We start from the raw sequence: 18,301 nt of genomic DNA on the forward strand, positions 1-18,301 counted from the left end.
CCAGTTGGTGTTCATGTACTCTTGTTGTTAGTTTCCTTCCTGTTTGTCCAATGTAATGTCTCTCACAGTCACTGCAGGGGATCTTGTAGATGACATTGGTCCTGTCGATGGCGGGGAGTGGGTCTTTAGTTCGGGTGAGCAGTTGTCATAGGGTTGACATGGGCTTGTGTGCCACTCTGATGCCCAGCGGTCGTAGGAGTCTTATGGTGCGTTCCGATGTGTTCCTGATGTAGGGTAGTGTGATGAGTGTGTCGGGGCATGTAGTATCTTTCTGATGTTGTTCGTGTTGTTAGTGAATCTATTTTCTGAAGACACTGATAGCAAATTCTGTATTCCCATTGAGGAACCCTCTACTTGTGGTGGTTACATCTTCTATTATGTTTTCAACCCTCAAAATCTCATGAGGTGTTGCAGGGAGTGTGGGTGGCAGGGTGGGGTGGTGGTGAACAGAGACAGAGAGGGAGACAATGAGAGAGTGAGAAAAAGCTGTTGTTTCGGAAGCAAATTATCTCAGGCCCTGTGTTCAAATCCAGTATATATTTCTTCACCCAGAAATTGGCTTGACATCTCTTTGAAAGTGTTGTAGGTTTGAGGTCTCCATCCAAGTGCTTTGTTCCTTGCAAATACACAATTGTTGCTGATGTAGCCAGTCTTTTGCATTCCAAATGGTTCTTTCCAAAAAGTGAAGATATTCCAAGAGCGGAGGTTAAATTAAATTATAATCAGATAGGGCATGATCTCATTGAATGGCAAAGCAGGCTCGAAGGGCCAAGTGGCCTACTCTTGTTCCTTATTTGTAAGATATATGCCCAGTCAATTATATTATAAATTAATACTTGAAGCACATCTTAATAACCATAGAACATATTTTGGTTGATGGTGGATATGCAATCATATAAGTAAATATCTCTTATTTACAGGACATGAAAAAGAAATTGGGATCTTAGGTCAGAAAGCAGATAAAAATGACAATGGATTTGTAAAACCAGATCAATACAAAGCTTGAGTGACAGGGGATTCAATCTTTTTCAATCTTTAAATTACTAGTAACTCCTATAAATAACAAATCTATTTAGCACTTCCTAGAAAAAAATAAGCTTCAAATGTCAATGGGCTTCAGTTTGTATTGTGGACTGAAAGTTTTGACCTTGTGAGTAATTTATACAAGAACAGATGTCTGCACTCTGCATCACAGATTGGACTTGGAAGCCTGATGAAGATAGACTGCATTATCAAAACCAAGAAAGTCTGATTATCCTGCTCATAAAGGTCTTATTAGAAACTCCATTATCAAAATTAGTTTCATTTTTCTCTGCATTCTAGGTACTGCTGAGTGCTATTACTGGCTAAATTTAGGTTTTGAGAGTGACAGAATGAAACAGCTAACCATCAAGTCTGTAACACAACTGAAAGATTTAGATAAAAACCAAAAGAACTGCGGATGCTGTAAATCCGGAACAAAAACAGAAGCTGCTGGAAAAGCTCAGCAGGTCTGGCAGCATCTGCAAAGGAAAAAAAATCAGCGTTAATGTTTTGGATCCAGTCATTGGACCCGAAATGTTAACTCTGATTTTTTCTTCGCAGATGCTGCCAGACCTACTGAGCTTTTCCAGCAACTTCTGTTTATGTTCCTGAAAGATTTAGATTATACTTTACATGATGAAAAAGAGTTGCTCCTATTAAACAAGTTTTCTTCCCTCTTACTGTTCTCTCTCTCTTTTTATGCCTGTTGATCTCATTTTCTATTTTGCTTTTGCTCCCTCTTTTGTCCACATGATTTCTGTCAATCTCACCTTCGATACCAAAAAGCAATTCTGATGAAAGATCACAGATCTGATACATTAGGCATAAGTTTATTTTCTTTTAAAAGGCTAAATTTGGAAATGAGTGCAAAGCAGGAGGGACTTACACTTGGGGGCAGCTCAGTATAGATGCAAACACAGGTTAAACACCACATTTTGTGGGTGGGCATGATGTTCTGCACCCTTGGAACCTTCAGGGTGCCGGCATTTTGATTCCATATTTGAAAGGCACCCAGACAACACTTTATTTTCTGTAAAGTAGGAGTATCACAACCTTTTAGCCCCACCCAATTCTGAGATGTCACAGACAAGGCAAAAAGTAGCATAAACTTTAGTGATTCTGTGGAAGGGTGTCCAGGTGAGAAAGGAAGTCCTGTTCCTTATGGATAGTTGGAAAAAGCCACCTCAATTGTTGACTAGAGCCTGGACAGAGGTGGCTACCACTCATGAGACACTCAAGCGATCCTAGTTCCAGTGCCATTAGGGGATGAATGACCTACAGTGCTCTGACTCTCTGTTCAATGCTTCACGCTCCTACGAACATGTGCGTTAACATTGTAAGGTGGCCACTATTACACAGTTGACGCATGCCAAGCATCTCCACTGCAGTCACTTTTTTGCAGCTGGTAATGTAACACTACTCGCACGACAATGTTATGGCTTCTTACACCTGTCAGAGTTCACACTGAAAATGTGAAAGGAGCAACAACAATACGGTAACTCACGCATTACCATGCCACTGACATTTTGTCAAAATTTACAGAATATACACATCTGATGGCTTTTGACCAAAGACTTGCATGGAAATCATAGAATCCCTACAACGTGGAGGCAGACCATTCAGGCCATCAAGTCCACACTGACCCGAAGAAGAGCATCCCAGATGCATCCCCCCCCATCCCAGTAACATTGCATTTCCCATGACTAATCTATCTTGCCTGCATATCCCTGGACACTATGGGCAATTTAGTATGGCCAATCCACCCAACCTGCACATCTATGAAGTGTGGGAGGAAACTGCAGCATCTAGAGGAAACCCACGCAGACAAAGGGAGGATGTGTAAACTCCACACAGTCACTCAAGGCTGGAATCAAACCTGGGTCCCTGGTGCTGTGAGGCAGCAGTGCTAACCACTGAGCCACAGTGCTACCCTAAAGGGACAACAGTACAACCACTAAAGACAGCCTTTCAAACTGAATCACTTTTTAAGTTGATCAACATAGAAGGGCTTGACGCCCTAACATTTGTAAACATTTGTGCAAAAAAGTTATTGATTATGGAGCAACCAAGTAACTGAAGAATGTTGTTTTCTATTTTTGGCTAACAAGATTGAGGCCATTAATATAACTCAGGTGGTCTTGGGTGCTAATGAGTTTTCATGACATGGTAATTAATGTAAAAGAGGTTCCAAACCATGAAGAATGGAAAATCTGACCACCCTGAAAGGCTCTTGAACTTACAATAAAACTTTAACCCATCATTAGGACACTGAAATCTTGCCTCCCACTGCCTTCTCCCTCAGAAGCTCCAGGTGGTCAGAGAAATTTCCACTGGGTACCTGTTTCTCTCCCCAGGTGGTGCCATTACCTGCTAAGTATTTTCAGCATTTTCTGATTTTCTTTCCCTTCTGTGAGTGGAACCTATAGTCCTACCTGATGTATATCTGCTTATGTGTCTAAGCACAACATCAGAGATCTCCTGAGGTGATTGCATTGAGATGGGGATATGTGGTAAATGGTGATATCTGAAACATGACATCTGGTATGCAATAGCAAAGATTGATAGGAGGCAAGGAAGTCGCACTACAAATAAGATTTCTAAAGTATTACAAGTCCTATGTTGTTGTACTAGGGAAGTCAATAGCAAACAGTCTTTAGTTTAAATACGATTGAAACCAGCAATACAATGAAAACGGGGTTGTGACATTTTTTGTGACATTTGAGTAATTGAAGGCTAGAAGAGACTAGACAGAGAGAAAGAAAAAGGAGGAACATAGAACTCATAAACTAGGCAGAATTAGATGACTAGGAAAGTAAAATATGGTTAAAGGCTTTGGGAATGGATTATTGGATAAAGGTTAGGAAGGATGAGAGTCTCAGCAAAGTTAAAAAAAATTGTTAAAAGATTGAGAATTCTTGAGTAGAGGCTGAGGAAGAGAAGAAGGTTGGTTGAGCAATGTTAAAAATAGTGATCTGATTTTTAAATTCAGCTGCCTTTTGATCACAGCAGCACAGTTAAAGTGACTTGCCCCAAGTGGCTACATTGAAGGCCTAGACTGAGCTGCAGCCAAGAGCAACAACTGAGGAGCAAGACAACAGTCACGGTTTGGAGCAGTTGCAGGAGGAAACACAAAATTGGCCAGGACCCCTGCCTTTCAAAGATTTGGTATTAAACAGAACACCATTTATGGACATTCAAGTATTTCTGAGTTTTAAGAGGAGACAGAAGGTTGAAAGCTGGCTAGGTCCTGATAAGGAGAGAGGAAAAAAAACTTTAACATCTACAGACATGACAGAAAGAGTAAAAAAATAAACAAACAACTTATGATGTCCTAGCAAATTTATGCACTACTTTTTGATCACTCACATCATTTTGCACGCCAGGTCAGACAACATGGCTCTCTCTTCAATGTCTCTAATGCTACAGTGCTAAGACTCCTCTCACTATAGTTCCTCTTCTGCTTCAGTCACTGACTTCCTCTTTTTATGGCTTCTCTCTCTCCTTAAAGCTCTTTTTACCCCCCATACTCTACCTTCTACTTCTCACTCTGGATTTTTCTTCTTTTTGGTATGTCTGGTGTCACAAGGAAAAGTGTCATCAATGGATTCAGGATTAATCTGAACTGGAAATCCAAAGGAAGTGGTGCTCTACAGTGACTTCCTTTGCATTCTCTCACAAATCATTAATGTATCTTTCCATCTCCTTGTTGCTATCATGTCTCTTACTCCTTTTCTCTGAATAGCCTCTTAAATTTCATCATTATCTGTCCTCCTCCCTATTCATCAACTTGCTCAACTCCTGTAACATGAAGCCTAGTCTGCTTGGATTCACTTTTCGCTCTCCATCCACTCACCTTTTCAAGCCTGTAAACTTCACTTGCTACCCATTTCTTTGGGAGGTTCTGTTTGTTTTCAGAATTAAACTTGCATTAAATCCATTTCAGCTCCTCTTAGTAATATTGGTGTCACGTTTGACCCCAAGGTGAGCGTCTACATCACACCATTCCCTAAGATTGCTTAGACCCCCTCTATAACACTGTCTGATTTTGGCCCATTTCAGCTTGTCAGCTCTGAAACCCCAATCTATACTTCTATTATCCCTAGATTTAATTTTTCCAACACACTCCTGGCTGGTGTCTCAGTATACTTTCCATAAACTTGAGATAATACAGAACTCTGCTACCTGTGTCTAAACTCACAGCAAATCCTGTTCTCCTTTTGCCCGTGCTCATTGGTCCACATTGATTCCTGGTCTAGACGTGTTGAGATTTTAAAATCTCAACCTTATTTGTATATCCCTTTATGACCTTGCTCCTCTCTACCCCTCATTTCCTCAAACCCCACAACTCTTCGAGATATCCACACTCCTACATATCTGCATTCCCAATTGTAAATGCTGCATCATTGGTGGCCATGCCTTCAATTGTCTAGGCACAAGCTCTGGAATTCTGACGTTACGGTATTTCTCTCTGGCTTCTTACCTTCACTTTCTTTCTTCTACCTCTTCAATTAAACTTTTCATCATCTGATCTACTATCTTCCATGTGGCTTGGTGAAACGCTTTGCTTTCTTTAATGTTTCTATAAAGTATCTCAGAATGTTTCATATTCTTTTTACTTACTTGCATTTTACTAAAGAGGAAAGAAACTTCATCTGTGCATGTACCTCACTCCAGCTCAAAATGTTGGCCATCATACGCTTCAACAAAATATGTGAAATAATCAGCTGGTACCAACATTAGTCTTGTTTCAAAAAGTAAGCTAACATTATGAAATTTTCTCTTAGCTTGATCCCTTTTCTGCAGGTTAGAGAGCAAAAACTACAATAGGAATGGATTCATTGCACAGTTATATCTCTCTCTCACACATACAATAAACAACATTTGAAGATGTCTGTGATGCAAAATTTTCAGAAAACATTTTGATAGTCTTTGGGAAAGGATGATATAGTGCCACCCTGTGGTCAAATTATTTAATTACTATGTGATCAGTACAAGTAGATAGTTAAACATATAGTGCAATAAAACAGGAAGGTTGACAAAAAGATAGCAGGAAGTTTTGTGGACTCCAAATGCAGGTGGATAGATGATGTTTGATAAATCATAGATAGGCAGTCAGAAAAATATATTAGAAATGAGCTAATATACAATGTTACATATACCAGTAACAAGATCAGGTGTATAATTGTTAAGGTCTAGCTGCGAGCAATGCCTAACCGTTAGACTGACCTGCCTTTTCAAATGCTCTACTGTGCGACTGTGGGAGGTGAGGAGTAGAGGAATAATTTCTCAACACGCTCTCCGAGCTACCTCAAGGACAATATCTGTTGGTTTACTTTATGGCTGCACTTTTAAACGATAATTTTATTTAGGAGCTGGCAACAGTTGATCAGGTATCTGGTGACTGGGAAAGGCAGTAAAGATGGCCCTACCAACAGTTTGTAGCTGATTCACGAGGCTAGAAATAACAGTCCTGCATCAAGCAGTTCCTCATCAATGGAGAAATCTTCCAGGCCTTTTCCAGCAGCATCAACTGGTCACTTTCAGAAGTGCTGGTTAGACTGCTCAAGACTAATTGTACATTACAAAGTACAAGCTTAATTCCTGTCAGCAAACTTTCAAATCCAAGTCAGAAATAAGCATAGAATCCTTACTTCAATATTAAAGCATGGAATGGGTCCATGTCAGTTATCTATCTGGCTACCCGAACAAAAAGCCCTGACCAGCTTATTTGTGGTTCCAGCGCTATGCCTCTGTCCCACTTAATTGACTATTGCTGCACTCATTTTGCATCTATTAAGCAAATGCAACAACACAGTTTCTGACTCTACATTCCTTCAGTTTGTTACACTGAGACTTGTGACAATGCTGTGGCTTTAAGAGGTGTTTTATTGTCCTGCTTACTTTTGAGACAGAGATTGAACGAGAGGTGCTGAGCAGTCTGTGGTAATGTAAACAGCTGCAGCCAGCTCTCAGATCAGGATTTCTAGTTTTTTTTTAGGTTCAGCTTTAAGCTGTTGCTGTTGGATCTCAACAGGGTTGGAAGCTGCAGTAAATGTTTGCTGCCTGCTACTCTTTCTGAATTTTCTCTTGATGTTTTTCCTTCTGGGCTGCTGGAGTTACCTGTGAGACAAAGCTGTTTTCTAAGTTTTGCCAAGGGATTTGTTTAGGAGATATTAATATATTGGAAGATTTATTTACTAATAGTTATTATCTCTTTTGTTCTGTTAAGTTTTCCAATAGAGTTAAGTTATTCTAAGTTCTTTCTTTTGTCGTATTTTAACTATAGTGTTTGAATAACTTATGTTTTGCTTCACATCAAATAGTTTGACCAGTTGAATTGCATCTGGAACACAGCACTTTATATTTGCCTTTAGAATAAGAAAACATGAGGGTTTAGGCTACCTACTTAAAATATTTTGAGGGCGTCTGGTCCATAACAGACTTCCCTCAAATATTTTGAAATTCTTTTAGCTCTCAGACATAATGTGTTTTTTCACTCTCTTTACAATTATTTCCCTAACACAATACTGAGCCATTCAGTATTTTTTTTAATATCTATGCTTGGGATTTTGGTGTCATTGGCTGCACCTACATTTTTGCTTAATTGTCCCGGAGGAGGTGATAGTGAGCTGCCTTCTTGAACAACTGCAATACTTGTGGCGTAGGTACACTCTCAACGCTGTCAGGGAAAGAATCCCAAGATTTTAACCCATGAACAACAAAAGAACAGTGGTATAATCCCATGTCAAAATGGCATGTTTCTTGGAGGGAATCTTGCATGTGGTGCTGTTCTGATGACATCTGCTGCCCTTGTCCTTCTAGGTGATAGAGGTCATAGGTAGGGTAGCTGATGACAATGGAGGCTTGGTGACATGCTGCAGTGCACCTTGTAGATGGTACATACTCCTGCCACTGAAGAAAATGAATGTTGAAGGTGGTGGATGGGTGCCAGTCAAGTGGGATGCTTTGACCTGGATGATGTCAAGCATCTCGAATGGTGTTGAGACTGCAGTCATCCAAGTACATGGATCACATTTCCTGACTTGTGCCTTGCAGATGGGGTGCAGACATTGGGAAGGAAGGGAGTGAGATACACAAAATTCCTAGACTCTGACCAGCTCTCATACCCATAGTATTTGTATGGCTGACCCAGTTCTGTTTTTGATCAATGGTACCTCCTGGAATGTTGATAGCAAGGGGTTCAGCAAGGTAATGCCATTTAATGTCAAGGTGTGATGGTTACATTCTCTTGTTGCAGATGATCATTGCCTGGAACTTTCTTGCCACTTATCAGCCCAAGGCTGGATGTTTCCAGGTCTTCCTGCATATAGACACAGACTGTTGAGTGTTTGTGCACATCCAGAATTCAGAGGCCACTGATTATTTCCAATTCAGAAACTGGATTCCAATTCAAAACTCAGTCCTGACTTGAATAAGATATTATCTTATTCAAGCAACATTTCACCTGCACTTCCCAGAATCTAGTCTCACAATGTGGTCTCCTCTACATTGAAGAAACAAAGCGTAGACTGGGTGACCGATTCACAGAAAATCCATATTCTACTTGCAAAAAGACCATGAGCTTACAGTTGCCTGTCACTTTAACACACCAACCTGTTCCCTGGCCAATATCTCTGTCTCAGGCTTGCTGCAATGTTCCAGTGAAGCTGAACAAAAGCTGGTAGAACAATGCCTCATTTTCCAGTTGGGGACCCTGCAGCGCTCCGGACTTACATTGAGTTCAATAATTTTAGAGCCTAAACTCTCCCATATTCTAGTCCCCTACCCCACACACCAGGCCTTGTTATCACACAGCCTACCATGACATACTACCCATAGAGAGTGATTAACAGTCCCCATTAACAGCTATTCACCCTCCTAGCCAGATCATCATCAATGTCTTTGTCTATCCAACTGCTCTTCTTTCTCTTCAAGCACTATCCTTTGTCCTATCATTTATTCCCTACCCCATTCCCTTCCATATTTTCTTCATATAAACCAATGTATTCACAGCTAACATCAGTTCTGAGGAAGGGTCACCAGACCAGAAATGTTAAGTCTGATTTTTTCTTCATAGATGCTGCCAGACCTGCTGAGCTTTTCCAGCAACTTCTGTTTTAGTTCCTGATTTGCAGTATCCGCAGCTCTTACAGTTTCTCTTTTAGGCATGCCCACCTTGAACATGTTCTGCTCCTCTCCCCAACGGGATTTCCGTTCAAATCTGTCTTCTTGTCCGCCAACATTAATTTCACTGTCACTCCTTGTGTTTGACCAGGTATTTGCTAAAACTTGTTTCCACAGCCATATCACATTCCTCAGTGACTGCCTCCAGCTCAGGCTCACCCCACATGGATTCCAACTGAAGTTTCATCCCTCATGTTTTGAATCCTTCCAGGATCACGGATATCTCCGTGATGTTCAACTTTCCATGGACAGCTGTTCTCACCACATCCTGAGATCCACACTCAGTGCCATGCGGTGTCACATGCACACTCTCAACCTTTCTCTCCAACAGCATCGCAACGTGCTGGCTCAGGGCTGCACCACTCCGCAGTTCCACTTCATCCTCCTGCTCATTCGTCGTACTAACAAGAAACTTTTTCTTTTCCTTTCAGGCATCAAGGCCCACAAGATGCAACAACTCAGAGATACCCATGGCCCTCTGGAACCTTCCTCTCCTCACCTTCCCTCTGACTCTATCCCCTCCTCCAAACCCTCCTGTCAGGTATTCACCATCCCTCCTAACCTTCCTCTCTCCGATGCTGAACATTCTGTACTCAGCAAAGGCCTCAGCTTTATTCTTCTGCATCCCAACAATGAATTTTAGGCTCAACATGACGTTGCACTCTTCTTCTGCTGTCTTCGCCTCCGTGCCCATTTCTTTGGACAATAGTTCTCTCCCCGTCCCACAGACCCCTTCGCCTGGTTCCAACTCTCTCCCTCCGCCTGGACCCTTCCCTCTGGCCTTTTACCTGAACTCAATCTCTTCAGTGAGAACTGTCAACATGATAATGGTTGCCTCAATTTCTCTGCCCCCCTCATCAAATCCAACATATCTCCCTCCAAACTGACTGCACTCCGTGCACTTAGATCTAACCCTGACTTTGTTATTAGGGGTGGTGCTGTTGTAGTACACCAGACTACTGCTTCCTCCTATTGTCCCCTGGACCATGACCCCACTGTGATAAATCAGGCCACTGTATCAACTACAGTAACTGATCTCATTTCATCTGGTGACCTCCCCACCACTGCCTCCAAGCTGATAGTCCCCCAACCCCACACAGCTCGCTTCTACCTTCTTCCAAAAATCCACAAACAGGACTGTCCAGGCAGACCCATTGTTTCAGCCTGGTCCTGCCCCACAGAACTCACCTCTTCTTATCTTGACTCAATCTTCTCTCCCCGGTCCAATCCCTCCCCATATACATCTGTGAGTCCTCTGACACTTTACATCAGTTTTGGAATTTCCGGTTTGCAGGCTCCAGCCACCTGCTCTTTGCCATGGACGTGCAATACCTTTACACGTCCATTCCCCAACAGGAGAGTCTTAGGGCTCTCCACTTCTTCCTGGAGCAAAGACTTGAACCGCCCCCACCCACCACCACCCTCCTCTGCTTGGCCAAGCTCATCCTCGCCCTCAACAACTTCTCTTTTAACTCCTCTCATTTCCTTCAGGTCAGTGGGGTGGCCACAGGTACCCCCGTGGGCCCCAGTTATGCCTGTCTCTTTGTGGGGTATGTGAAACATTCCTTGTTCCAGTTCTAATCTGGCCCCCACCCACAATTATTTCTCCGATATAATCGGTGCTGCTTCCCTCTCTCGTCTGCAATTGGAAAAGTTCATCGATTCTGTTTCCAAATTCCACCCTGCCCTCATTTTCACTTGGTCTATCTCTGACTCCTTTCTTCCCTTTGTTGATATCTCTGTTTCCATTTCTGGGGATAGACTGACCACAAATATCCACTATAAACCCACTGACTCCCATAGCTAGCTGGATTATACATCCTCACATCCTGCTTCCTATAAAGACACAACCCCATTCTCTCAGTTCCTCCATTTCCGTCGCATATGGTCAGATGAGGCCAACTTCGACAAGGGAGCCTCCGAAATGTCCACCTTCTTCCTCAACCAAGGATTCCCCAGCACCATTGTCGACAGGGCCCTCAACCAGGTCCGACCCATCTCCTGCACTTCCACCTACACCCCCTCTCTTCCCGTCCACAACAGCGATAGGGTTCCCCTTGTCCTTACCTACCATACCACCAGCATCCACATTCAGAAGATAATCAGACGTCATTTCCGCCACCTCGTATGAGATGGCACCACTGGACACATATTCCCCTCCCCTCCCTTGTCCGCCGTCCACAGGGGCCGTTCCCTTCGGGAGACCCTGGTCCACTCTTCCTTCACTCCCAACACCTCCCCACATCACCTTCCACTGCAAACTCCGAAGGTGTAACACCTGCCCATTTACCTCCTCCCTCCCCAGTATCCAAGGGCCCAAACATACCTTTCAGGTGAAGCAACACTTCATCTGCACTTCCCAGAATCTAGTCTACTGTATTCGCTGCTCACAATGTGGTCTCCTCTACATTGGGGAAACGAAGCGTAAACTGGGTGATCAATTCGCAGAAAATCTACATTCCATTTGCAAAAAAGACCCTGAACTACCTGTTGCCTGCCACTTTAATGCACCACCCTGTTCCCTGGCCAATATCTCTGTCTCAGGCTTACTGCAGTGCTCCAGCAAAGTTCAGAGCAAGCTGGAAGAACAACACCTCATTTTTCACTTGGGGACCCTGCAGCTGTCGGACTCAATATTGAGTTCAATAATTTTAGGGCCTAAACTGTCTCATGTCCCAGTCCCCACCCCACACACCAGGCCTTGTTATCACACAGCCTGCCATTACACACTACCTATTGAGAGTGACTAACAGTCCCCATTAACAGCTATTCACCCTCCTAGCCAGATCGTTATCAACTCCTCTGTCTATCCAACTGCTCTTCTCTCTCTTCGGGCACTATCCTTTATCTTATCACTTATTCCCCAGCCCATTCCCCACCCTATTTTCTGCATTTAAACCGACATTTTCCCAGCCACCATCAGTTCTGAGGAAGGGTCACAGGACCTGAAACATTAAGTCTGATTTTTTTTCTTCACAGATTCTGCCAAACCTGCTGAGCTTTTCCAGCAACTTCTGTTTTTGTTCCTGATTTACAGCATCCACAGTTCTTTCATTTTTTTTATAAAGATATTATCCACATTTGCTTTCCAACTGAGATCACTGAATGGGCTGGAGCCATGACTGGCTTACTTTTCCCAAGCCCAGAGGCATTAAGATCAAATGTTGCATTGCATTAGCTCTCCCAGTGAATGAGCTCAGATTTGAGAGTTTATGGTGTATGATCCTTAATACTGTTGTATAAGGACAATCGTTGGTGTAGCTTTAAGATCAGTTAGCAGCCAGAGGAACCACAGAACTGCTGTGGAGGAATAATCGCTGGACTGTAAAATTCCTGCAAAGAAATCGCCAACAAAACTCTCAGTCAAAGTTTTTATAGCCTGTAAAGAGGAAACAAACTTTTAAGGGAATGGATAAAGAATTAACATTAATAAAAGACTACTAACTGTCAAGGGGATAACTCTGGATCAAGTATCTGCAAAAAGATGCCAATAACCAGATATCCAGAACAGATTTGACCTCTGAGGAAAAATGTGAAAAACTAGGTTGGGAAACAGTGAAGATTTCTGGCAGTCATTCATTACTTTAATTTTTTTCAATATAAATTTTATCAAAAAGCAGGTTAAGAAAATTCTTTAGTCACAGGCTTAATGGAAACTAATTGATTAAACAAAAAATGGAAATAAGAATTGTTTGAAATTCAATGTTTCAGAACTCTAACAGTGAAAGTGTGTAAACTTTTGATATTTCATTGCTTTGAATGAAGAATGCAAGTTTTATTCTATAATTATGAAGTTGTATCAAGCTTACTTGTCAAAAACAGCATTGGAGACAAAGTAAAAGTCAAATTTAATTATGGTGTCAAATCTAACATGTAAATATCTCAATGGAGAAAAATTGGCACAACTGATATCATAACATCCTTTTTTGGATACAGTCAATTGAATAGAATGAAATATCCTTTGTCACAATGTCTGCCTTCTTATGGCGACATTTTAGGTACAAGTACCTAGGTACAATTTTTGGATACAGCAGTTTAGAGTTGAAAAATAAGTTAAAAATAGGACATCATTAAAGGATTGACATTAAAGCAAGGTAGGAAATTTCAAATAGACATTACATTGTAGCAGCTCAGCTCAGCGCAGGGCCTCCTCATGTGGTCTGACCACCTGCGCCAGACCCCAGTCCAACAGTCGTCTCCACTCCTCTCCAAGCCCCAGTCTGCTCCATGCCGACACTCAGCTGCTCCAAGCTAAGTTCTAGGAATGCCTACCCCCATCAATCTTGATTGATTGAAGCCATTTTCAGAAAGTTTCTATCTGCAGAACTTTTGGGAATCCTTCAGCCATCTTGGAAAAGGAATATCTTACCTCATTTCTATCAAGGCAGCATAAAACTTTACATGGTAAACTGCATTTAGAATAGCAGAAACAAATACAGCTATTAGTTTTAACACTACATCTACAATCTTTACAACAAAGATCTATTAACAACTTTAAACAAGAAAAATACAGCAAGGCAACAAAATGAGTGTGTTAGAAGGAGATAAAATTTTAACAAACACCTTCTAAATCACGAAAATGCTCTCAACAACCTCAGGTGCCAATCAAACATCAGCCAATGAAAAAAATTTAGCAGTGTCAATCTGCCCATTAGAGAAATTCAAGCTTTCAGATCCATTTGATAGATTAGCAAATTGACAAACATGGAAAGCATAATTCTTAAAGTTTTGAACAACTTCAGCATTGGGCACCAAAACAAATGCAGAACACTTATCTATTACATGAGAAGATGATCAGATTACGTCTTACATCAACATACAATAAACAAAGTTATGTTTAGCAGCCTCACCAAATCTTTGGTCGATATTTCACTTCATGAACTAATAAGACACCAGCGAGATTATGCTTCAATAGCAAATAACACGTTTCAGCAGAGTCTGGAGACAGCTTCTTTCATGACCTACATGTAAGTAACTGATTCACGCAACAATGAAAATTTACAACATAAACTTATGAATGTCAGAACTGTCACTGGTATCTGAGGTAAATCAACCAGGATCAAACACTAGAATAAGCAGTCTAAATAGCAGAGGATACAGAATCTAGAAAATTGTTCAAGCAGATTTATACAGGAAATTTTACAGAAAGTATTGACTACTTAAAGCACAATAGAGCGTTTGACCAGAGGAGACAAACCTCTCATGTGAAAAATATACCATATGTAACAACTTCACATGAAATCCTAAATAAGGTAATGCTACAGTAGCTTGTCAAAGGTGTGGTTCCAAGGGTGCACCTTAAAAAAGGCAAAACCGTGCAGGGTTGCTCCAATGTGCTCATTGTAGGTCAAGAGGTCATTTTTCAAAGATATGCTACAGTCTAAAGAACACACTGAGCAACAAATTGTTTGCAAACTAATATGTATGTTCATGACTTGGAACAAACCCTCGAAAAATTGGTTAATGGGACAAATTTCTTTATTTTCTTTATTTCTTTACTTATTCATGAGCAATTGTCCAATGCAGAAGCTATTTGCAGACAAGAAAAAAAACACCTAATTTCCCTATATATTTCTGAAGTTTTATTAATGCAAGATCCTTCAAGTACTACCCATTCAGACATGTGGTTAGGTTGCCTCATTGATTAAACCTGTCATCTAACAGAAGCCAGCAGTGAAAAATAAAACTCACCAGCTTTACCTCAAGTTTATCGATACCTTGTCATAGGCTTTCCTTACCTACCTATTGCCACACATGAACAATTTGGGAAGGAGTGAGAAAGATAAGAAAACATACAGAATTGTAAAAAGGCGTAACCTAGCTAACTCATTGTAAGAGTGCATGTTATATTCCCTTTAGAGCATCTGTAGCATAATCAGAAGAGATAGAAGGCAAGCTCTGAGCTATTACTTCGGTTACAGTGAATTTTAAGATGGCAGCATAACTACTGGTAGTAAAGTGAGTTGCTGTTGTCGGGATGGTTTTCCTGGATGAGTATTTAACCCATCCACTCAGACTAAGTGTTGTGATTTTCAAGCCAGTGATCTACAAATTCCTCAAACAGTCAGGAACATTGAACGGGTTCAAAATTTAACTTGCAGTTCTAAAACTCCTGCAAATACAGTTCACTGTATTGCCCATCCCTAAATGGCCTTGAGAGTCTGGTAATGATCTGCCTTCTCAAACTGCTGCAATTCACATGATGCTGTTTGGGAGGGAGCTTTAGGATTTTGATCCAGTAACAGTGAACGAACAGCAATAGAGTTCAAAGTCATTGGATTGGAGGGGAGCTTGGAAGCATCCTGCTCATTTTAGGTGAGAAAGGTCATAGATTTGATAGATGCTGCTTTAGAAGCCTAGCTGAGTTGTAACATTGCATCTTGTAGTTGGTACACACTGCTGTCACTGTGGATTAGTGGTACAGGAAATAAATATTGAAGGTGATGGATGGGATGCCAAGTCAAGCAAGCTTTTTTGTCCTGAATGGTCTCAAGCTTCCTGAGTGTTGTTGGGGCTATAGTCATCCAGGCAAGTTGTGAATATTCCATCACACTCTGACTTGTGCCTTATTGATGGTGGACAGGCTATGGAGGAGTCAGCAGGTTAGTTACTCTCCACAAAATTTCCAGACATTAACCAACTCTTCTATCCGTATAACTTATGGCTGGTTCAGTTCAGTTTCTGGTCAATGGTAATCTCCAAGGTATTGTTAGCCAGGGATTCAGTGAAACTAAGGGAACTGAATGTCAAGTATGGATCTTTCTTGTTGGAGATGTTCATTGCTGGGCACTTGTTTGGCATAAATGATAATTGCTACTAATAGCCCAAGCCTGAATGTTGTCGGTCTTTCTGCATATGAACAAAGACTCTTCAGTATCTGAGAGGTTGTGAATGATACCGAATACTGTATGATCAGTCAACCATTTCTACTTCTGATGGAGAGAAAGTCATTGATGAAGCGGTTGATGATGATTGGGCTGTGTGAGTTACTTGCAGAGATTTTTGGGGCTGACATGTTTGGCCTGCACAACCATCTTCCTTTGCACTTGTTATAGCTCCAACCAGTGGATTATATGTTTCCTGATCCCCACTAAATGCCCACAATTTTGGGAGGGCACATTGATGCCAGCCTCAATCAAATGTCTTGATGTCAAGAAGAGTAAGTCTCACCACCTCTTGAATTCTGCTTTTTTGCTCAAGTTTGGACCAAGGCTTCAATGATAGATTTGAGTGGCATGGTGGAACCTAAACTGAGTATTGATAAGCAGGTTATTGTTATGTAAATGCTGCTTGGCAGCACCTTTAAATGTTATCTTCCATCATTTTGCTGATGATTAGGAGTAGACTGATGAGGTGGTGATCAACCAGATTGGATTTGTCCTGCTTTCTGTGAGCAGGACATAAATGGGCCATTTTTAACAATGTAGGACAAACGCAAATGTTGTAGCACCTAATGGAGCATGTCGACTAGAGTCACAGCTAATTCTAAAGCTCAAGTCTTTAGTACTATAGCCAGGATGTTCTGGCCATATTACCTTTAATCAATCTAGTATCTTCATTACTTGATACTAGGTGGAGTGAATCAAATTGGTTGCAGACTATCATCTGTGAAATTGGGAACTCAGCAAGAGGCTGTGATGAATCATCTATTCAGTACTTTTGGAGGAAGATGTTTTCAAAAACTTCAGCCTTGTCATTTGCACTGACTTGCTGAGAGACCCAATCATTGAGGATGGAGATTTTTTTGTAAAGCCATTTACTCTTCCATTTAATTATTTAATCACCCACCAGCATCGACAACCAGGTGTCACAGAGTTGGGAAAGAAAGCAATTTCAAGTATTCTTTATTAAAATTTAGTGGTGGCAAACAGCAAATAACGTATTTAGCCAGAGAAAAGCTCTTTATAGGAGCTTTTTCCTACTGAACTAACCTGAAAAGAATGTGTCTTCATTGTAAGCCAGGAATTACCAGGCAAATGGAGACTGAAAAATGATTTTAGTTTGTCAAAAGCTCTCAAGTGCCAAACACTTATCATTCTTTCAGAAAGACATTTATAGGGACAACCTTCAAGAACCTACCCAATCTAAAAGCCACTGAACAATGCCAAGTGCAATATTTTGAAACTGTGAGGCAGACACCAATCTCAGCCATTTGGATATATATATATTGATTTTATTGTTTTATTCCTACAGATTTCCCCTGAAACTCTTGAGCATTTTACATAACTTCCTGGAGTTAAACCTTTTATAAACGAAAATTCCAGGCACAGACCACAATCCCTTAACAGTAATAACATCTTACTGTCAAGTTAGAGTGACATTCATCAAAACAGTTGGTGGTAGCTTGACTTGGCAAATGTCAGCTGTTCTAATACATCAGTAGCTTTCTCATAGTACTATTCCCTACCCCAAAGCTCTGACAAAACCTGACAGCAAACTACACACAAGCAACACTGTTAGTCAGAATTAAAATGGTGTATATTTTGTCTGAACAACTGATAGTGTTGCTTGTGTATAGTTTGCTGTCAGGTTTCTTTCATAGCTTTAGGGTGGGGAATAGCACTTGGAGGAAAGCTACTGCTGTACAACTCAATATTTGAAGCCTCAAGAAAATCCCTCCAAAAACAGGGCATGATTTATACACCTAGAATAAATCCAGTGTGTTGAACATTATTCTTGCCGTTTACTAGACAAAGTCTGCTTTCAAAGCAGGCATGTTGTAAATTCTTGTATATCTTTGCAACACAATTTGAATTGCCTGCATGATCCTTTGTAGTCAATTATTAAGGTATCAGGAAGTTAAACATTCATTGTTGGGCTGGAAAATTGAAGTTGATTGTTAATGTTTGAGGAGGGAGTGGGAGTGACTATGCTGTGTGTATGTAAAAGTATCAATTTTTGGGGACAAAAAAAATGGGTTTTTTTATATGCTGGATCAACCCATACACTGTGAGCTATGGTGCTTCCTCACAACTTCCTTTTATTTTCAATCTATTTCTGCTCAAATATGGTTCCACAAGCACCACAAATTTGTGTATAAACCTTGAGCTCATTGGTCGGCAAACTGACCATCAGCGGGGTGCATCACAGGTGA

Source organism: Rhincodon typus, chromosome 29 (assembly GCF_021869965.1).
Source record: "Rhincodon typus isolate 14 chromosome 29, sRhiTyp1.1, whole genome shotgun sequence".
In the NCBI taxonomy this organism is placed as follows: Eukaryota; Metazoa; Chordata; class Chondrichthyes; order Orectolobiformes; family Rhincodontidae; genus Rhincodon; species Rhincodon typus.